The following is a 24,034-nucleotide window of genomic DNA, read 5'->3' on the forward strand; positions in this document are numbered from 1 at the left end:
ATTTACATATGGCCTTTCATTGACTGTATCTCTCATAATAATGTACTTTTTCATCTGTATGCAGATGATACGTAGATGTTAGCAAAGATTTTTCTAATGCTAATGCTGCTTCAATATTTAAATCTACACAAATTATTTGGATGAGTTTTAATTTCTTTTAATTACATGTCTCTAAACTGAAGTTATTCTGCTAATTAGGCTAAGGTACAGAAGGATGAGCACTGAATTCCTTAGGTTAAAGTAGAATTTCCAGTCCCTTTACATTGGTAGCAAAAACTCTTCAAGTTCTTAAAATGAATACTGGAGCTTTTGAAGCAAGGTAACTATTGCGTATTTTGCTTTGATTTTCAGTTGAGGAATATCTTTCATCCTTCACTTTCTGATCAGTTAGGCTGAAAATTCTATTCATGCCAAAGCTGCCTCTAAAATTTATTTTCACAATTATTTTTTATGATTAATTTGATAATCAATAAGAGCTGATTGTTAAATTAAGATGTTTCAAACCATACACGTTTCTGTATATTATTTGTATTTTTCTTTATTTCCATTGTCTTCCAGCAAAGTCCAGGATTCTCTATATTCTAATTTCTAGTTTTCAAGGCCCCCAGTTCACAAAGGTAGTGATCACATGCATTGCTCCTTTGACTTATGCGAGACTACTCATGTGCTTAAAGTTATGCACATATCTAGGTAGCTTGCTAAACTGAGGCCCAGCGCTTTAAATATTCTCCCACTGAATTAAATGGGAGTTGAGAGTGCTGAGCACCGTGGAGGATGAGACTTATAGAATAAATGGCTGCATTTGAGTAATTTAAACTTATCCACATTTAATACAATATTTGGAGCACATTTACTGCCTCTTCAGAATTGGTAGCAACACTGTGTCTGAGGATTGTTTGTGATGGACCACAGAATCCAGATCTGTATTTGAGCTCTCTGAAGCGTGTTTGAATTCAGCTTTTTGGTTTGACCCATTATAGAGACAAGGTGACAAACAACTGCAAAGTTTGTACAAAGTATGAATTAGGGGGATTGGTTGGAAAGGATTTGAAGAGGATCACCATCTTAATTGGCTCCAAGTGTATGTACTTTTTAGCATCATGTAAGAGTTGAATGCAAATAATATTCAGAAATAAAAGAGAGCTCAGTCAGCAAGCCAAATGGAAGGGAGGAAAAAGTTGAAGCTAACATAAGTGAAGATCAACAAAGACTAAGAGGTTAGCAAACAGGAAAATTTACAGAGAATATAATCTGGGTCCAGTTATCACTACCCAAAGAAAACAATGAGGTGTTATTATTTTTATTATGCTGGAATAAGTAAAATCAGAGCATCCTCAATACTGTTTGCTTAGCTTAATGGCAGGTCTGAAAATAAATTTACTGGAAAAACAGAGAGTTGGAATCATCTGAAAGTAAAATATAAAAGCACTCATTGTTGACTGCATATCCTTTTTTGTTTGTATGGATATGTACTTGGTTATATAATCTCTGAACAATGCAGAATTTAGGAAAAAACATGAAAAGGTCTGCTCTGTAAATATTTACTTCCAAAGATCTTGGAGTACTTTTGTTTTGAAATGACCTCAGGAAGTCAAGGAATATTATCCTTGGACAGCCCTTTCCTCTCATCAATTGCACTTCCATTTTCCCAGATTCATTCTGTCTTTATTAGTTGTGAAGTCTCCAACATGATTTGGGCACTTGCTTATAAATTACCTGAAGCATGTGAATCACTAAATGTTGGAAACAGTGCACTGGATTTTGAACAGCTGGAGCTGAATTAATCCCTGGTGCAATTCCACTGACTTCAGACTTGCAGGCTGAACTGCTTGCTTCTCCCACAGGGAGGACAAACATGTTAAAGTATAGCAAGTGCTAGGGCTTTTCTACATGAACTCTTGGTTTGAAACAGGAATAGATCAAAATGCACTAGGAAACGCTAATTGCATGGCAGCAGAATCCTCATGGACACTTGGTACCTGGCAGGCTAACGCAGGGTACATTTACATGCTAGCTTGCTCTGAATTAAGTGTTTGTGTAGACAAACCCCATTCAGTTCATTGCTGAATTGGGGCCAAAGTAGAATGATATTTCACACAGACTTGTTGTGAAATTCACAGAATCTATTAAATTTTCCTCTTTCATTATAATACAAAACAGCAAGGCATTATTAACTTTAACAACTGCTAATAAAATACAAAAGCAAACAATGAATACATTGTTCATTAAAGCTTAGATGAAAAATCTGGTGGAAAGAGGTACCCTCTGCTCAAGAATCTTAAGAAGAAACCACACAATGCAGAAGGGTCTCTTGAAGCTAAGAGAAGGAAAAATAAAACTACTAGTTCTGATTGAAGACACTATTTTACAGTAAACCTCTTCAGCTTTAAGAACTGAAGAAAATGGTGGAAGTTTATGTATCTATTGTCTTTTATTTTATTCTGCTCAGTAATATTAAGATGCTAATCCCTGTGATGGGATTTCCATTTTACCATACGTAGGGAATTTAACTGTAACTTAAGCTATAATTCAACATGTCAGATCAATGATGTCCATGAATGCTGATTAGTCCCAGTAGCCTTTGTTGTTATTACTGCAATAATGAAGACAGGAAGAATCATTTGATTATGTCTTTTGGGAGAGCGTCTATTAAAAGTTGAACTGGCTTGGCTGAGAGAATGAGACATAAGTTTTCAAATCAGTATACACCTATGTTTTAAAAATTAAAAACATATAATTAAAATTATGAGCTAATCAACTTTAATATTTTACCAGTAATAATAATGCAGTTGGCTATCTTAGGTTTAGCTAAAGTAGATGTGGTATATCTTGACTTTAGTGAGGCTTTTGACACTGTCTCACATGACTTTCTCATAAACAAACTAGGGAAATACAACCTAGATGGAGTTGCTATAAAGGTGGGTGCATAACTGGTTGGAAAACCATTCCCAGAGAGTAGTTACCAATGGTTCACAGTTAAGATGGAAGGGCATATCATGTGGGGTCCCACAGGAATCAGTTCCAGGTCCAGTTCTGTTCAGTATCTTCATCAATGATTTAGATAATGGCATACAGAGTACACTTATAAAGTTTGCAGATCATACCAAGCTGGGAAGGGTTGCAAGTGCTTTGGAGGATAGGATTAACATTCAAAATTATCTGAACAATTTGAAGAAATGGTCTGAAGTAAATAGGATGTAATTCAACAAGGACAAATGCAAAGTACTCCACTTAAGAAGGAACAATCAGTTGCACACACACAAAATGGAAAATGATTGCCTAGGAAGGAGTACTGCAAGATCGGGGGGTCATAGTGGACCACAAGCTAAATATGAGTCAACAGTGTAACACTGTTGCAATAAAAGCAACATCATTCTGGAATGTATTAGCAGGAGTGTTGTAAGCAAGACACGAGAAGTAATTCTTCCGCTCTACTCCATGCTGATAAAGCCTCAAGTGGTGTATTGTGTCCAGTTTTGGGCGCCACATTTCAGGAAGGACATGGACAAATTGGAGAAAGTCCAGAGAAGAGTAACAAAAATGATTAAAGGTCTAGAAAACATGAGCTATGAGGGAAGATTGAAAAAATTAAGTTTGTTTAGGCTGGAGAAGAGAAGACTGAGAGGGAACATGATAACAGTTTTCAATTACATAAAAGGTTATTACAAGAAGGAGGGAGAAAATTGTTCTCCTTAACCTCTGAGGATAGGAGAAGAAGCAATGGACTTAAATTGCAGCTAGGTTTAGGCTGGACATTAGGAAAAGCTTCCTAACTGTCAGGGTGGTTAAGCACTGAAATAAATTGCCGAGGAAGGTTGTGGAATCTTCATCACTGGAGATTTTTAAGAGCAGATTAGACAAGCACCTGTCAGGGATAGTCTAGATAATACTTAGTCCTGCCATGAGTGCAGGGGACTGGACTAGATGACCTCTTGAAGTCCCTTCCAGTCCTACGATTCTACTCTTCACCATGTTATCTATGCAGAAAGTGCAGAAGTTTATATTCCCATAATTTTTTCCAAGTTGACTCCATAGTGTAAATGCTAATTCTATTGTGGTACTACCAGTTTCTGCCCTTGGAGGTACACATGCTACTTCCACTGAAGTCAAAAGAGGCAGTGTATACACATGTCAATGGAGAATTTGGCCTATAGAGTTTTTATATAGCAGAGGTCAGCTCAAGACACAAAATTTGGATCTAGATTTAAAATATCCCAGAGTATGAGAATATTGAGTTAGATTTTGAGTCAGTCCATTTATTTATTCATTCATTCCGGTTCTCTGGCACCTATCAAAGGTTTTAGGTACGTCCCAAAATTTTTAAAAAAACAAACCATTAGAAAATCTAAAATTCACTGATATATTTTAAATAATCCTAATTCTAAACATCAATTTCCAGTACAAAAGATTTTATCACAAACCCCGAAACAGGCCACCCAACCATATCCCAGTGTAAGATTACAGTGTTTATTGTAAAGCTAGGAGCCATTTAAAGATTCAAGTTTAAATTAAGGTTAGTATTTTTAACACATCCAGAATTTGTGTCAGGTCCATTTCTATCTACAGGCATGAATCCACAGAAAGGAATTCAAAAATTGAGGAACACAATTAATATTTAAATGAACGGAGTAAAGTTGCCACCACCTCACCAAACTACTCTATAAATAAAAACGTAGCAGAATTAAAGATAGTAACACAAAGTCCTTAATAAAAATGTTGGCTCACTAGACGAAGAGTAAAATTTTCAGTGGTCCACATTTTAAAAGGTATTTAGACATTGCTCTCTGCTTAACATTGTAAGGTTTAAGTGAATTAGATGTCTAAGTTCTATTTTCAGAAGTGACTTAGTCATGGGCAGCGGGTATAATAGGCCAGGGAGGCTGAGTCTCCCCTGGCACTGCCGCGGCTGCAGGGCCCCTGGTTGCAGGGTTCTGGGGGGGAGTTTTTGATTTATTATGCCACAAAACTCCTCTGGCCGAAGGTGGGGTCTCGAGGCTCCTCCAGGTGGGGGATCTCGGGGCTCCAGCCACATGGGAGGGGTGTCTCAGGGCTTTGGCTGGCTCGGGGCTCCTCTGGCTGAGGGGGTGGGATATCAGGGGTCTGGCCACCTCGGGACTCCTCAGGCCAAGGCGGGCCTCGGGGCTCTTCTGGGTGGGAGGGTGAGGGGGTCTTGGGGCACCGGCCATGGGGGGGGCTGGAAGGGGCACAGCTGGGGCTAGCCTCCCCGAAGCGGGCTCCACCTGCCACCCATGAACTTAGTTCCAGATTCTCAAGAGGTATTTAGGTGCCCTAAATATCTTTGAGCATCTGGGCATATAAATAATTAAATGTTCTTTGGAATATGGGCCTGGAACCTGTGTCTCCCAGGCAAATGCCATAACCTTGGGCCTGTAGAGTCATTCTCATTCTCCCTCTGGCCCAATGAAAGTTTAATTGTTTATATACAGTGGAGCAGCTTCAACAGGAGAAATTGAGAGAGACTTTGGGCAGAGGTGAGAGACTAAGTTAAAATCCCTTCTCTACATCAGATAGAGGGAGGACTTGAAACCACGTCTTCCACATCCTGTATGAGTGTTCTAATGGCTGGACTAAAAGTTGTAAGGAAGGCGAAGGCACCACCTCCTGTGGCCATTTTGTGTGGGGTTAGGTGTGCTCTGAGAACACCTACTGAATTGGGCCCTACAAACAAGATAGCCAGGGCAATGCCTAGTTGGAGGATCTCACTAGGTTTTAGGTGTATGGTAGGCACCCAGAAGGTTCTCTGTTCATGCTCACTGGCAGAAACATAGGCACCATGGAGACTTTGACAGCTGAAATTTAGATACCTATAGAGTTAGGCAGCAGCTGAGCAGAGATTTTGAGGATCTCAGTGGTGCCTAAATATAGGAGTTGGGCACCTAAAGCGGCAATTAAGTGCCTAAATTCTTTTGTGGATCTAGCCCCTCGGCTTAATTCAATTGAATTTACACTCCTGAGTCAAGCATTTTTGAAAATTGTTCCCCAAGTCAGCTAAGCTAAGTGTCATGATGTATTTTAGTGATGAATTATTAACCTAACAATAACATATGAAACTGTATATTTTAGCATCTGTGAAGATGAATCAGATATTTCATATGATATTATATTACATAATATACAAGGCCTAATGATACAAGATTTATTAAACGTTAAATGTGGTAGACAAAGGGCCCGATGTGGCTTTTCATTTCACACTCTCCATTTTTCTTCTTCAATCCTCTATCCTCCTTTCTGTGCTCCCAGGGAGCCAAGTCAGAGAGCTTGATCATCCCCAAACTCCATGGTTTGTGGACCCAGTGAATCCAATAAGCAGCACATTGGCAAGATGGAAGGGAGTGCATTTGGGTTTTCAACCTAATGAGCTAGAGGGGGGTCAGGCAGTCTAGAAAATAGAGATCACCAAAAAGAACAGCATCAGTGAACCCAATATGCAAGCGATGATTGCCTTTGGGCCTAAATGACAGGCAAGAGCCTTTGGGCCTAAAAAGAAGGGTGCCTAAGGCTAATCACCATAGCAAGCTGTTAGTTGTGATGTGAGAAGAAAGGACATTTTGTATCTGCGATTTAGCTCAACATTCCTCTTTTCCATTGGTGCAAGTATGGCAGTCCGGTCTGGTCAGCCATACCAGTAAGATATTTATAGCTGGTACTCGGTACCGGAAAGACACAGGAGGAACAGAACAGGCTTTCAAATGTGCTTATATTTGCATCATACAAACTCAATTGCTCCAACTGTTTGCAGAAAGCCAGCACAAGAGACACGATCATTGCTGAACAAATTCCTTTAAAAATATGAACAAAATATGGATGGAAAAGGTTTGCATTATTCACCAACCTCTTTTTGTGTTCTTGTTCTTGTAGTAAATGTCTTTTCATATTACTCAGGGATTGGCATGATTTCTGTGCACCAAAAAATTAAAATCATGACAACATATCTGATCACAGTCCTTTAAAAAGAAAAGGAGTACTTGTGGCACCTTAGAGACTAACCAATTTATTTGAGCATGAGCTTTCGTGAGCTACAGCTCACTTCATCAGATGCATCTGATGAAGTGAGCTGTAGCTCACGAAAGCTCATGCTCAAATAAATTGGTTAGTCTCTAAGGTGCCACAAGTACTCCTTTTCTTTTTGCGAATACAGACTAACACGGCTGTTACTCTGAAACCAGTCCTTTAAAAATGAACTGAACCTTTCACCCTTTAACCTTTAAAGGTAGAGCATATCTGAAGAGAAAGGCTGAACTAATTTCAGATAAAGGACCCTTTAGTATGGAGAGCATGAAAAAATAGAAGGTTACAATCTTACCCTAGGACAATTAATCAGAAGGTAATAGGTTTCTATGTGTTGGTTTACCTCTAAATGAATAAAGTGTGAGGCAACCAAAGCTAGCTATAAACAATTATCTGGAAATCTACATGAAAAGTTTTGTTTTTCGGTGTTTTTCTTTGTAGTTTATATGTTAAGGATTGCAAAATAGGGTGCTAATTGCATTACTCTGCAACACCTCAAGAAGGGTGAGAAGCATGTCACCGATGGTATTCATGCAAACCTACAGCAACACAACAAAGCTTTATTAAACCTTGAAGGTAATTTCTGTTCTGACAGAAGTGGGAGGGAGGTAAGAGCCACCCCAAACTGTCACTGCTACTTCCCTCCCCCTTAAGATGTTTAACTTCAGAGCATTCTAACATATCCCAGGTTAAACCCAGCTCATTTATACCCACAGCCCTAACAAGTAAATATTGTTCCAAGGCCAAGTGACAGCTGCAGCCTTGTTCAGGCTGCTGCATGAGGCAAGGCAACCATCAACTCTTCCATAACACCTTGGGCTGCCACTGATAATCCAACCCCCTTTAAAACACATCATTTTGGCCCCTAAAGACTACAGATACCAGCATCTTAAATTGCATCTTCGTCCTTACTACAGCCCCTTTTTTGGATCTAGATAAAGTATTGGGTTCTCCATGAGCCAAACTTTCATGTTACAAAGGGGCTAGCTGTAATTTACTCCATTTTACACACATTATATGTGGCCCCACTGCTCCTGGCAAGTAGCCAGTACAGCCCTCAATTTCAAAAACTTAGGGCATGTCTATCCAAGGCAAACCGGAAAGTGTTTGCCTTTCTTGGCTAAAGTTGCATACACAGCACATCACAGGAAGCAAACACAGAATATGCAGTAGAAGAGGGAACTCACTTCCCCCTACCAAAACAAAAAACAAAAAAACAAAGCGAACCAACTCACTTTCTATCTCTATAAAACAGTTTGGACTGGGGCAGCAACAATAGGCTGCCAGTGTGCAAACAGTCTCTTAACATTTTGCAGCCCATTATGTTTTGCTACCCTAGGCAACCTCCTGCTCTGTGTGGTTATGCAGCCCTGTTTTTATTTTTTGTAGTTGTCAGGTATGAGCCTATATATCACTCCCATCGGAAGAGGCCTCAGTACGTAACTCAAGATCAGCAGCTGCCGTGTCAGGCAGCTACTTACTGATCCTCCTGGCTAGCAGAGAATTGTTGGGTGTCAGCAAGAAGGAAGGAAGAAAAACAACACTAATAAATACACAAACTATGTGAGAAATGTGTTTTCACAAGCTATTTTATTTCTATCAGTAAGACATGTGGGCGATAAAATGTCTGTTTCCCATGCCCATATCTGAAGTGCCATTTTCAAAAGTTCTGGCCCAGAGCTGGCCTTGCTTCCAGAAATGTTTTAATGTCAGCACAGCCAAATTTTCAGCACTAAAATGGCTTTCCCAGATGGGGAAGCATTTGGTACTTCTGAAACCTGCAGTTATCAGGATGCTGGATATGAACATGAAACTGGAAGAAAGGGTAAGGACTGTCATTGACAGCAAAATATTCAGATTAGCCAAGTTAATAGTGTTCAAAAATACTGAAACTTTTACAGGGATACAGTGGTTGTCATTAAAACAAAAGTTACCACACATTAGGATCTAAAAAAGAAAAGGAGGACTTGTGGCACCTTATAGACTAACAAATGTATTTGAGCATAAGCTGTCGTGAGCTACAGCTCACTTAATCAGATGTAGCTCAAGAAAGCTTATGCTCAAATAATTTGTTAGTCTCTAAGGTGCCACAAGTCCTCCTTTTCTTTTTGCGAATACAGACTAACACGGTTGCTACTCTGAAACCTGTCATTAGGATCTAAGACACTGCTGTTACTTTATTTCCTGTTCTACACTGGAGGAAACTGTGGTGTTTTGGATACCATCGTGTAAACTTAACAAATACTGACTTTCTATTCACAACCCCCCTAGACAGAAGTATAACAATCATATTTGTGATTAGTAGCACTTAACAAAAGTGACGGAAGGATTCAGTAGGGGCAAACAGTTAGCCAAAATGTAGAGTCAAGTCTGCTGTGAGGAAGTATTTAATCAGAAAAATGTGAATGATAATTGGCAATCATTTAAGAACACCTTACTAGATGCCCAAAAAGACACAATCCCACAATTGAAGAGGAAGGCTTTGCTGGTTAAAAAAAAATAACTTGGTTGAGAGGGAAAGTGAAGACAGCTGTAAAAAATAAAACATAAAAATAATAATATATGAGCAATGGAAGAGAGGGGAAGTTGATAGTAATGTATATAAATGAAAAATTAGGAACTGTAGAAAATTGATGCAAAGGGACACAAAGTGAAATCTCTTACTAGATTACTGGATTACTATTATTCCATTACTAAAGTGTAGACTTATCAATAATAATTCAGAAAAGGCAGAAGTGTTGAATAAATATTTATGTTCTGTATTTGAGAGAAAAACATGATATAGTCTCATCATATGGTGATGATAACACTCTTCTCATTCCATTAGTACCTCAGGAGGATGCTAAACAGAAACTACTAAAGTTAGACATTTTAAAATCAGCAGGTCCAGATAACTTGCATCCAAGAGTTTTAAAAGAGCTGGCTGAGGAGCTCACTGAGCCATTAATGATGATTTTAAATAAGTTTTGGAGCACTGGGAAAGTTCCAGAAGAAAGCTAATACTGTGTAAATTTTTTTAAAAAGGTAAATGGGATGAACCAGGTAATTATAGGCCTGTCAGCCTGACATTGATCCTGGCCAAGATAATGGTGCACTGATATCAGACTCAATTAATAACAGATTAAAGGAGGGTAATGCAATTAATGTAAATTAATATGGGTTTCTGGAAAATAGATCATGTCAAATTCTTGATATTTTTTTTTGTTGAGGCTACAAGCTTGGCTGATAAAGTTAATAGTGTTGATATAATATACTTAGACTTCTGTAAGGCATTTTGACTCGATACCTCACCACATTTTATTAAAAAACTAGAATTATATAAATTGAACATGGCACTTATTTAATGGATTAAAAACTGGCTAACTGATAGGTCTAAAAATGTAACTAAATGGGGAATCATCATCCAGCAGGTGTGTTTCCAGTAGGATCCTGCAGGGACTGGTTCTTGACTCTAAACTATTTAACATTTTTATCAGTCTAGAAGAAAACATAATATCATCAACGATAAAGTTTTCAGATGACACAAAAATTGTGGGTGTGGTAAATAATAAAGAGGAGGGATCACTGATACAAAGCAATCTCGATCACTTTGTAAAGTGGATGTAGGCAAAGAGTATGCATTTTAATACAGCTAAATGTAAATGTACACATCTAGGAACAAAGAATGTAGGCCATACTTACACAATGGAAGACTCTGAAAAAGATTTCAGGGTGGTGGTGGATAATCAGTTGAACATGAACTCCCAATGTGATGCTGTGGTCAAAAGAGCTAATGCTATCCTTGGATACATAAACAGGGGAATCTCAAGTAGGAGTAGAGAGGTTATTTACCTCTGTATTTGGCATTGGTAAGACCACTGCTGGACTACTGTGTCCAGTTCTTGTGCCCACAATTCAAGAAGGAGGTTGATAAACTGGAGGGGTTCAGAGAAGAGCCATGAGGATGATTAAAAGATTAAAAAACTTACCTTATATTGATAGACTCAAGAGCTCAATCTATTTAATTTAACAAAAAGAAGGTTAAGGGGTGACTTGATTACAGTCTCTAAATACCTATATGGGAAACAAATAATAATAGTCTCTTCAAACTAGGAGAGAAAGGAATAACACAATCCAATGGCTAGAACTTAAAGCTAGACAAATTCAGGCTGGAAATAATGCATACATTTTTGACAGCAACGATAGTTAATCATGGGAACAATTTATCAAGGACTGTGGTGAATTCTCCATCACTAGCACTTTTTAAATCAAGAGTGGATGTCATTCTAAAGTATATAGTCTAAAGGAAGAGTGGATAAGTTCTATAGCCTGTGTTATACAGGGGGTAAAACTAGATGATCATAATGGTCCCTTCTGGCCTGGGAATCCATGAATCTATAGATATGTTTACACAGCAAAAATAATAATAATAATTAATATAATATAATAAAAGTCCCACAGTAGCAAGTCTCAGAGCCCAGGTCAACTGACTCAGGCTCATGCTGTGGGGCTAAAAATGGTGGTACAATTGTTTGGGCTCAACAATGAGCCTGGGTTCTGAAATCTGATGAGAGGGCTCAGTTTCTGAATGCCACAAACTGAAAATCAGTCCCCCTTCTGGTGTGGCACATTGGGCACACAATAGTTGAAACACCCCAAATCACTAGTTCTTTTAAAAAATCTTGGCTCAAAAGACTTTTGGAAGCCAAAGTGACAGGAGGGCTAAAATAGAACACTGGAAAGCAAGCTGGTTTTCAACCTGTTGTTATGGATTGGCTGTAAGTGCTACTCCTTATGTAAGACAGGTGTAAGAAGTCGCAGAGGTCATTTATGTTAGTTCTGAAAATCTTGGTTCATTAGCTTTCAAATTGCTGGATTTTCACAGAAGACAAAGGAGAAACTGGTTTTGAGTTAAAGGTCAAAGCAAATCATCTTCTATGAAATTTTAACTTTTGTCTAATGTTTTTGTCTGGTTTAAAAAACAGCCTTCAAACTTTCCATATAGTTAAATCCCCTTGAAAATTTATTTCAGAGGTTGATTTGAGGAAAATAGTTTGTAATTTAGTAAAGTTAGTAATTATTTTTATTATGGCTAGTTTGGGATCCACTTCTGATTCCACTGATATAAATGGGAGTGTTTTCATTGGTTTCAGCGTGAACAAGATTAGGCTCTCTGTGTGCGTTGCCTTTTATCAGTCACTTGAAGTTTATAAATAACATGAATGTCCTTCTGTTGCTGATGTCTACCAGAGGCTATTCTTTAGTTCAAGTAGCAGATTCTTGTGTTTGGAGATCTAGGTCCAGGCTCCTAATTCTGGGTCTGTCACTGTGTGTGTGTAGATTAATATGAAATGGTTGTGGCCTACTCTTAGCTATACTTGCACATATGGTAAAGGATGGTTTTGAAGTGTTTATATTTAGGTCTCAGAATGAAGATTTTAAAATTATTTTTAAAACTCCTTTTTCAGGATTCCTTTCCTTTCTATCAGTTTAATAACAGTAAGACATTGCTGGAAGTGGTTGAAGGCATTTGGGCCCAGAGCCTCAAAGGTATTTAGGGGCCTAACTTCCATTGAAATACTGTAAATACAATCCCACTTGCATTAGTGGCTTAAGGAAAACAACTGCCCCACAGCCTTCTAACTGCAGCACTAGTTCTGGTGTACATCATCGTGACAGCTAGACCCCACCTATTCAGAAAATGCCTAGTGGAGGCTTGGAAAGGACACCAGACATCTTTTGAGCAATCAAAATTCAGCACAAACTGTACTTTGGCAGAAAATTGGGTTTTTGATTATACACTTTTTTTGCAAAAAATGTCTGCTTTCTGCTGAAAATATGAACTTTTCAACAAAAAGACAAACATCTGAAAATTGAAGTTTCAACCCAGAAATGCTCCTGCAGTGCCTCATGGAAGTTGTAGTTTGGGTGCTTCATGCTCCCGTTCTCCTGTATGGGCTTGGCTCCCCAGACAGACCACATCTCACATGATGCACCAGGGATCGGGAATCCCATGATGCATGTAGTGGCTCACCAAAAGGAAAGATTATGGTGTACCAGGGAGAGGTATTCTGGCCAGGTAGTCTGGCAGTCACAGGTCCCAATCAAGTGCCATTTCTCTGCTACTCCCTAGACTGCTATGAAGGAACCCAGACTCTGGCTCCTGGATGTTTTAAGGCTCTGGAGCCTGAATGGAGTCCAGCCAGTCACAGTCTTGGAGTCCCGAGGCACATTCTCAGAGCACGGACCTTCTGTTTGGCAACCCCTCCTGAAACCCTGGAACTTGCTGTCCAACTGTTGTCCCTGGGTTCGGTGCTTACTCTTCAGACTCTCCTGTAGCTTTAACACACCCTCTCCCAGAACTCCACCCAAAGGTGTAAGCCTTCTGATTTACCTCTTCACTTTAAGTCAGTGAATTTCAGTCCAATATGGACGTAAACAGACAATGGCGAAGGCAAAGGCACCGTGCATTCAAAATGACGTTTACAGCTTGGTAAAGATACATACAGACAGTTCATAATCTCACACAGGATTAATAAATATCATAAACAGATTCCCCAAATCATCACACTTGGTCATGGAGAAGAACTGGGGCATGAGGAACTCAAACTACAATTCACACAAGGCACTGAAGCTGCAGTTCTGTATCCAATTTTCAGGTTTTGTCCAAAAATTGTCTGGTTTCGCTGTTATTCTGAAAAGTCTAAATTTTCCTTGGGGGAAGAAGGGAAATATTTCTAACTGATTCTGGAGACCACCTTCTTTGTGTGCTCCTTTTTGAAAGTTAGGTGCTGCTGACCAACCACTTTCCCTTGAGTACCTGAGAAACCTCTTATGGATCCAAGCTTCGCACATCCTGGACAGATGCTGCTCTCCTTCACTGGAGAAGCCAGATATGGGATTGCTATTACAAGATACCCATTTTTATTTCCAACATTCTGTAACAACTAGGGCCCCATCACCTACTGGCTAGCCAACATTTGTGCACTTAAGACTGCATATTTAGTAAATGAATATTCTGTTTCTAGTTAATGCATAATGTTTTTAATCTTTGCATAAGGGTATCCATTCAATGAGGGCGTTCTGGGGAAGGTTGGATTATAAAGATTTATGTTATTTGCAACAGAATTGCATAACCAACCTTTCTAACAGTCCTATATTTTGTTTCTGAACCCTTGTTAGTTTAAATAAAGCCATTCAGGGTGAACGGCCCATCTCCTTAGCTTTTATCATCACTTTGAATGTGCTTTGTACATTCCTTAGATTATCAGCATTTCTTCTATTAGTGTAAGTGAGTTACTCTGGGTGTCCCCACGAAATTTTCCTTGGGGGAACTAAAAGTTCAATTTCCCAAGGGGGAGGCACTGGGTACGCCTGAACCTGGAATTTCATTTCTCCGGGATGGACCCTATAGGGTTTATTAGGCTCATGTCTTCTTCTTAAAGCCTGCGGACTGCTGCCTGGAAGAATTCCCTTGTCCAGATACATATGAATGAAGCCCCCAAGAAGGAAATGTTATATTTGGATCTACATGCTGAAAATAGGTTTTTAGATGGTCTTGATGTAGCACAGAGAAACCATATATAGATTATGAGGGAAAACCCTAGTTTATAATAATAATAAAATACTTTACACTTACATCATATCTTTTATTTCTAATGTCAGAGCTTAAATATTCATTATGCCTCACAACAGTCATGTGAGATAGGTATGTTAAACATTATAAATGGATTCAGAGTGGTAGCCGTGATAGCTTGTATCAGCAAAAACAACGAGGAGTCCTTGTGGCACCTTAGAGACTAACAACGAGGAGTCGTTGTGGCACCTTAGAGTACATAACACATTTATTTGGGCATAAGCTTTCAAGGGCTAGAACCCACTTCATCAGATGCATGGATTGGAAAATACAGTAGCAGGTATATTTGTACATAGTACATGAAAAGATCGGAGTTGCCTTACCAGGTGAGGGGTCAATCTAACGAGACAATTCAATTAACAGTAGAATACCAAGGGAGGAAAAATCACTTTTGTAGTGGTAATGAGAGTGGCTCATTTCAAACAGTTGACAAGAAGGTGTGAGTAACAGTATGGGGAAATTAGTATGGTAAAATTGGGTTTTGTAATGACTCATCCACTCCCAGTCTTTATTCAGGCCTAATTTGATGGTGTGCAGTTTGCAAATTAATTCCAGTTCTGCAGTTTCACGTTGGAGTCTGTTTCTGAAGTTTTTTTGTTGAAGAATTGCCACTTTTAAGGCTGTTATTAAGTGACCAGGGAGGTTGAAGTGTTCTCCTACTGGTTTTTGAATGTTGTAATTCCTGATGTCAGATTTGTGTCCATTTATTATTTTGCGTAGAGACTGTCCAGTTTGGCGAATGTACATGGCAGAGGGGCATTGCTGGCACATGATGGCATATATCACATTGTAACATGTGCAGGTGAACAAGCCCCTGATAGTGTGGCTGATGTGGTTAGGTCTTATGATGGTGTCCCTTGAATAGATATGCGGACAGAGTTGGCACCGGGGTTTGTTGCAGGAATAGGTTCCAGGGTTAGTGTTTTTGTTGAGTGGTGTGTAGTTGCTGGTGAGTATTTGCTTCAGGTTGGGGGGCTGTGTGTAAGTGAGGACTGGCCTGCCTCCCAAGGTCTGTGAGAGTGAGGGATCATCCTTCAGGATAGGTTGTAGATCTTTGATGATGTGCCAGAGAGGTTTTAGTTGGGGGCTGTAGGTGATGGACAGTGGAGTTCTGTTACTTTCTTTGTTGGGCCTGTCTTGTAGTAGGTTACTTCTGGGTACCCTTCTGGCTCTGTCAGTCTGTTTCTTCACTTCACCAGGTGCATATTGTAGTTTTAAGAACGCTTGATAGACATCCTGTAGGTATTTGTCTCTGTCTGAGGGATTGGCACAATTAAACCAATACTATTGTCAGAGGTGGGAATAAAGCCCAGGAGTCCTGACTCCTACCAGCAGTACACACATCTAAATTGGAAACTGGAAGCCTCCCATACCATCTTCAAATATTTGACATTAATACAGATATTTTAAAGAGAAAAAAAGGCAAACTGTAATATTTTTGCTGTATGTCTATATTTCCCCCCCCAGCCCCCATCCAAGCTGCCTATGTATGTAATCAGTACCTTTGTACATTGTTACTGTAGGTGAATGCACTTAGAAATTTAGAACATCTGGGGAAGAAAGTGCTTCTTTTGTTCGTTGGCTAGTTCCTCCTTTTAAGATGTGTCTAGCATAGGTTTTATTACCCTCATATCTCTAGTTTTTATTATCCCAAGAAACACCCAGTCTGCAGAGCAAGAGGATCAGTCTCCCCACTCCCTTTTGTTCACATAACATTCTTTTCCCCTGGCAGTCCTGCATCTCTATCATTTCCACACTAGAGAGCCCATGGTGGTTTTATGTTGCCTTCGTCCCACACTTTTTTAAATTCCTGTAATAAAAATGCTTTAAATCAGTAAGTTGCATTGCACATTTTAATGGTGAAAATACTATGGACAGTAATTCATTACTACATTTAAAGCATTGAAACCCAAAGTCTCAAACAGTGGACAAAAAAACAGAAATCAAATGAGAAATGTTACAAATGATGACACAGAAAGCAAATAAAATGTTTGAATCAACACACAAAATGTTAGTAACCAAAAGCTGGTGAAAGGATTAGGTATTCTGTTTTAGCTGAATGTCATGCACTGTCTGTTTAGGTACTTCACCCAGTGTTCAGTTTTGCTGAATACCCCATGAGCTTCCCACATCTCTATTTACTCATTGCTCTGTTACTTCTTCTCTCTTTCAATCCGAGTCTCAGCCGGGAGTTGCCTGTAGGACCCTCTACAGTACATCTTGTTGGTGAATCCAGGTTGGTTGGAGAACTGCAGCCAGGTCTAAAGTCTTTACAGTCCCTTTTTTGCTGGGATGGAGAAGGGTATGTCAGGAGTTTTCTTCAGTCTCCTGCTCATGCAATGTTGGGAGAAGACAGACAGGTCCTGGTTGCCAGATCTTGCAAGTAGCTGATTATTGATCCTCTAGTTCTGCCTAGTATCCTGTTCTTGAGGAGGAAAGCAAGAGAAGCATCAGTTAGCTTCTTGGTCTCTGGACTCTCCTTCTGTCTCCCCCAAATTCTAAACTTCCATATACCCTCCAATGTCAGTGATGTTTGTGGTGCTTATCCAAGCCTGAACATAATTGATTTTCATTGTTTTCAGGAAGTTTAGTCTTCAGTTTTCTCATCCCTTTTTTTCTTATATCACCCAATAATAAATGAAGTTCACAGGCACAAAAGAGAAATAGCATTACCAGAAAAATGGAACTGATAGGTCTTGTGGTAAGATCACTGTCCGGTGAGATAGCTCCTATATGATAGGAATTAACTTCTCAATTTCTCGGTTAAAGTAACAATGCTACCTTCATCCTAGAGATGGGGAAATATTGCAAAATAATTCCTACAATTTCAAAAAAATAAATAAATTCATGTTAGACTTGTCTTCCATGGATAAATGAATCCTGTTAGAAAGCATGTTAACTAATACAGAGCAACAAGGTGGGTTATCTTTTATTGGACCAATTTCTGTTGGTGAGATAGTCAAGCTTTCAAGCTACACAGAGCTCTTCCTCAGGTCTGGGAAAGTACTAAGAGTGGCACAGCTAAATACAAGATTGAACAGATAGTTTAGTATAAGTAGTTAGCACATATTTTAAGGGACCGTTCAAGGTGCAATAGTTCATTAACAGTCCTGGGGTCATAGGACAAAAAGGTGGGTTAGTGGGTTATGGATTGTTGTAATTAGCCAGAAATCCGGTGTCTTTATTCAGACCATGATCTTTAGTGTATAGCAAAGATATGAATGTAAGCTCCCAGGCTTGTCTTTTGAATGTGTTGTGCAGGTTTCCTTTGAGGATAAGGACTGAAAGGTCATATATAGGGTGATCACTTTGTGAAAAGTGTTCACCTGCAGGTAATAGGGTGTTTTTGTCTTTTATCATTTTCCTCTGTGAGTTCATTCAAGCGCATAGTGATTGTCTGGTTTCACCCACATAGTTGTTATTGTAGCATTTAGTGCACTGGATGAGGTACACCACATCTTGTGATAGGCATGTGTAGGACCCATGGATCTTGAAAGGTGTGTTGATCATTGTAGCAGTGGAGACATGGCAGCAGGTGTAGCATCTGCTGTTCTGGCAGGGTCTGGTGCCGCTTTGAGTTGGTGTGCCCTGGTTTGTGGGGAGCTTGCTTCTGATGATGATCTTGGAGAAGTTAGGGGGGTTGATTGAAGGCCAGAAGAAGGGGTTCAGGAAGGATTTCTTTCAGGATGGGGTCCCCATCAAGCATGCGTTGTAATTGTTTGCTGATACTCCTGTATGGGTTCCAATATGGGTGGTAGATGACAACTAGGGGTCTGTGGCAAGAGCAGTTTTATATCTGGATTGAAACAGGTTCTCGCAGGATAGTTCGGTGGCCTGTTCCATGATGCAAGCTGCTTCTCTGGTGGAGTGTCCTTTTATGGTGAATGCAGTTTTGAGTGCATTAAGGTGTGTATCCTGGACTTTCTCCTCAGAGCATATTCTGTGGTATATGGAGTATACCTGGCTGTAGATAATAGATTTATTGGTGTGTTTGGAGTGGTTAGTGGATCTATTAAGGTAGGTGTGGTGATGCATGGGTTTCTTGTATATAGTTGTCTTCACAACACAAGTCAAATACCCTTCGAGTATCTGCTGCAATACAGAAATTAAACACCCTGCAACCAGGATTTGGAGCCTATTTTGCTAGGCTTTGTGCAAACAGGTAGTGAAATATTGCAGAGTAATCATAGAAAAAGAATCTTGAAATTGTAATCATGAGTATTTACATCAGAAACCAAGAACCATGCTCATCCACTTAGGGAACAGGAATACACACTATCAAAATGTTCAGATTTCAAATATCAGATACTCACAAGGACCTTTTTGAATTATCTCTAGGAATTACTGGGTGAATAATTTTGATGACGAATACAGGAAAATTAAAATCTGTTCAGATAATTTGGAAATAGAAAGAGAAGCAAAGTTTGTTGAAAAAATTATTCACTATGCAACATTTGCTTGCTATTCTCTATCATTCCCCTTAGATTTTAAATTTGGTATATAGGATATTTTGTACAAGTTTCTCATGATGGGAAACTATTGGCAAATGTCAAATCACAGACCAGAGTATATATCACAGAATATATATATACTCTGTATGTCATCAGTATATATTCAGGATGCACTCAATTGTGGTAGTATAGAGGGCAGTGTGGATGTGCACTGTCCCAGTGGGAGTTCCTAGATAAATTGTGCCTCATCTAGGCATAGCAGATGAAGGCCTGGCCTCACTGAAGGCAATGGAAGTTTTGCCATTGACTTCAGCGGGGCCAGGATTTTACCCTGTGCCTTCAGGAGCGGAAGGGGAGCAGAGCTGTTGACAGTCCCCAGAACTAGGTGCAGCCTGTGTGTGTATGTCTATATATGTTTTAAAACCCACAGTAGCGAGTCTCAGAGCCTGGGTCTACAGACTCGGGCTTTTGAGGATCCCGCTACGGTGCTAAAAGCAGCAGTGTAGGTGTTGCGGCTTGGGCTGGAGCTTGGGCTCTGAAGCTCACCCTTCTTCCAAGGCATCAGAGCCCAAGCCCGAACCACAGCTGTTTATAGTGCCATAGTGCATACGTGAGTCTGAAGACTCAGGGCGTGTCTTCACTACTGGGGTAAGCTGACCTAAGTTACACTATTCCAGTTACGTGAATAACATAGCTGGAGTCAACGTAGCTTGGGTCAACTTACCCTGGTGTCTTCACTGTGCTGTGTCGACGGGACATGCTCTCCGGTTGACTTACCTTACTCTTCTTGTAGAGGTGGAGTACTGGGGTAGACTGGAGAGCGCTCTGCCATTGCTTTAGTGGGTCTTCACTAGACCCGCTAAATCAACACCCGCTGCATCGATTGCAGCAGCTTTGATCTCCCCCGTAAGTGAAGACAAGCCCTCAGGCTCTGAGACTCACTGCTGTGGGTTTTAAAACACGGTATAGACATACTGTGTGAGGGCACCTCTGTTGACTGTTACAGAGGAGCCATAGTACATGTCTGATAGGCCTTGTGTGGATGTGCAGGTGGGAAGTTCCTTTCGTCCCCCACTCTTTGCACATCTGCATAACGGCTGGTAACAATCCATCTCAAGAAAGAGATCTTGGAGTCATTGTGGATAGTTTTCTGACAACATCTACTCAATGTGCAGCAGCAATCAAAAAAACTAACAGAATGTTGGGAATCATTAAGAAAGGGATAGATAATATGACAGAGAATATCATATTGCCTCTATAGAAATCCATTGTATGCCCACATTTTGAAAACTGCATGCAGATGTGGTTGCCCAATCTCCAAAAAGATATATTGGAATTGGAAAAGGTTCAGAAAAGGCCAACAAAAATTATTAGGGGTATGGAACAGCTTCCGTATGAGGAGAGATTAACAAGATTGGGACTTTTCAGCTTGAAAAAGAGATAACTGGGGGGAATATGATAGAGGTTTATAAAATCATGACTGGTGTGGAGAAAGTAAATAAGGAAGTGTTATTTATTTCTTTTCATAACACAAAAACTAGGGGTCACCAATGAAATTAATAGACAGCAGGTTTAAAACAAACAAAAGGAAGTTTTTTTTTACACACCGCACAGTCAACCTCTGGAACTCCTTGCCAGAGGATGTTGTGAAGGCCAAGACTATAACAGTGTTCAAAAAAAGAACCAGATAAGTTCATAGAGGATGAATGGCTATTAGCCAGGATGGGCAGGGATGGTGTCCCTAGCCTCTGTTTGCCAGAAGCTGTGAATGGGAAATAGAGGATGGATCACTTGATGATTAACCTGTTCTGTTCATTCCCTCTGGGACACCTGGCATTGGCCAATGCTGGAAGACAGGATACTGGGCTAGATGGACCTTTGGTGTGACCCAGTGTGGCTGTTCTTATGTTCATCCCCTCATTCACTAAACACAGTAGATGCATTAGGAGGGTTAAAGCCCACATAAGATCCCATGGAAAGCAAAAGAAAATCATGCAGTGCTTTTCCCCGTAGTGACATCTCAGCCTACAATTGAATACAAACTGCTTGTGAAAGGTGCCAGTTTCATAGCCCTGAAGACTGTAGTCTTCTATTTATTTAAAGGCTTTTCCCACAGTGACCCATCCATATGCTTCAACTCTTTTCTTGATGAAGCACCTCTTTAAGTGGGCCAGTACTTTTATGCCTATGTTTGTTCAGCCCTTGATCTTATTGCTAAGATAGCCAAAAATGATGTTGAATGTGATATTTTCTTTGATGTAAAAACATGTCTGCCAGAAACAGAAGCAAGATCATCAGCTCACTTCACATAGGCCATCAAACAGCCATCAGATGTAACAACTTTAATTTACTAACCTGGTTCTGGTAACATAGAAGTGCAAAGTTCCATACTCTACTACCAAACACCTGAACCATTCTGTTCCTTTGGTCCAAGAGACATTATAGGTTCTAGTGTAGGTTCTACAAAATTTCCACAACTAACAGGGAAGAAAGCAACAAAATCTACTCTGTAACTCTTCCCACTATCCCAGAAAAGCTAGATGTCTGTGCTAGAATGATCAGCACTGAAACAGTTAACAGTTTAGACATTTAACTGACACTTTTGGTCATCTGAGTTAACACTCACTGAAATGAATGAAGGACAATTAATATTTTTCTTACAGCTGCAATGCCTAATTCTTCTAAATTACCTTGAGTTGGAGGTAAACCAAGAATGAACTTGACTCACCGCATGTTTTGGGACATGTTTCTATGATCTGCATTATATTGGAGGTCAATCACTAGACAGTCACAATGGTCCCTTGTGGCCTTTGAATTTATGAATCGATGGGTACATCTACATTTGAGTTGGAAGGTGCAATTCCCAGCTTGTGTAGAGGTAACTGCGCTAGCTCTCCTCAAGCTAGTGACTAAAAACAGGAGTGTATCCCCAGTGGCATGGGCAGCAGCTTGAGCTTGCCACCCAAGTGTGTACCCAAGGGTTGGGCTGCATTGTACTCAGAATGGCTAGCCTGAGCAGCCACCCATGCAGCCATGGACACACTGCTATTTTTAGATACTAGCTGGGAATCACACTTCCCAATTCAGATGTAGCTATACCCTATGTGTCTATCTGCTTATACATTTAGACATACAGCACTGGACTAGTTCACATCCGGAAACTTAAGTGTGCAACCATGAGGAATAGAAATTTTCTTTTTCTTCTTTTTTTTAATGAAAGCTTAAAATCTGTAGAAAGCAGTCGGGGTCATCAGAGTCATTCTGGTGTACCTCATAGGATGGAATCAATACAGCTCCTGAAGAAAATATATAGGACCTCACGACTGAAGTGAGATTCAGACGTGTCATCACTATTCTGAATTAGATCTTTAAAATGTCATTTAACATTTTTTTATTTCCAGATATTTTTTAAAAAAAATATTTTTAGTATATTCGTAAATAAATAATATTTCAGTGAAAAGTTTTTTTTAATATGGATTTTGGTTCTTGTTTATACTATTATAAAATCTGTCTGGTTAAGGATGGAAAACTGCTTCAATAAAATTAGTTCCTTAGCAAATGCTCTCTAGTATCTCATCTGACAGAATTTTGTTAACAGAAAGTAGTAATGATCAGGAAAACTAAATCAGACGGAGAGTTACATGCAGTAATAAATAGTCATCACAATAGTTCACACCCCCAGAAAGAACATGAAAGGAAAGTGGATTGACAAATCATGAGCTATTGCAGAAATGAAGAACTGATGGTATGTTCTAGTCCTTCTGACTTTTTAATATGTCAAAATGCTCAAGAAAATAACCCCGTTCATGAACTTTAGCTGTCCATTAGCCATTAATAAAGCAAGCTGTCATGTATCATCCATGTTTAGTGACAGAAAATATATATTTTGAGATCAAAAATAATGAAAATACACATGGTAATTATTTGTAAAGACTTAACTGTAAGTTTTTAATGATTAATTTATCTGGCTTCTAATACCTTAATAGATCATGAGAAACATCAAGGGAGGAATGTGGTACTGCATTTTTAAAGTCTTTTTTCTCTCTCTCTGAACGATAATAGGCATGGAAACTATCATTACTCTTGTTAGATGATGGTTCCTTTAGGAATCTCCTATGTGTTACCTTTTAGAGGAAAGGTCAGAGAAAACCTCTTGGGAGTTCCCCTGCAGGATACAACTAACACAAGCGTAAACTGTATGGAAATGGCTAAATTATCTTTAGAGAGACCTTGGTCTTTCTCATCAATCAGACCCTTCTGAACTAGTAAAACAGATAAGCATTCTGCTGGCAAGACTGTTACTATCCATATGTTTGTCATGACTGTCACTACAAATTTATCAATGAAAAGACAGTTGTCACATGTTCCTAAAGGAAAATCTGTCTATCAATAGACACAAGGGTATGTGCAGTTTATTTAAGTGAGAGCTACATGAACATAATAGCACTAATTACAAAAATGTACTCTTTAAAGTTACAATTAAAAATCACAGATAGTCAGGAAACATAAAAATTAACATTGCTGTTGCAACATTACCTCAGACACAGTGCACACATCTTGTATAGTTTATGGCATACATTTTACAACATAATCAATCATCTGTTAGGATTTACATTTAACAAGAATAATAGGGTTACAAAACAGAGTACTTGTAGAATATGACCGAGTGATTGTTGAAAACTTTTGCCTTTCTTGACCTTTTTTGACTTTGGCTATGCAGATTTAATGTCGATTAATAATTTTTGCATTTAATTTAATCACATTTTACTTTTTAAAGACTTTAAGGAGAAAATAAACTGGATGGGCAAAGCTGTTCTTTTTGAATTCTGGTCCCTATGTGTATTCCACATGTGGATATGCATGCCTACCATGCGCCCAAGACCCAAACCTGCCTTCTTCACACACACAGACACCCATAGACAAGGACTATGCCCAGAAA

Source organism: Caretta caretta, chromosome 3 (assembly GCF_965140235.1).
Source record: "Caretta caretta isolate rCarCar2 chromosome 3, rCarCar1.hap1, whole genome shotgun sequence".
NCBI classification, from domain to species: Eukaryota; Metazoa; Chordata; order Testudines; family Cheloniidae; genus Caretta; species Caretta caretta.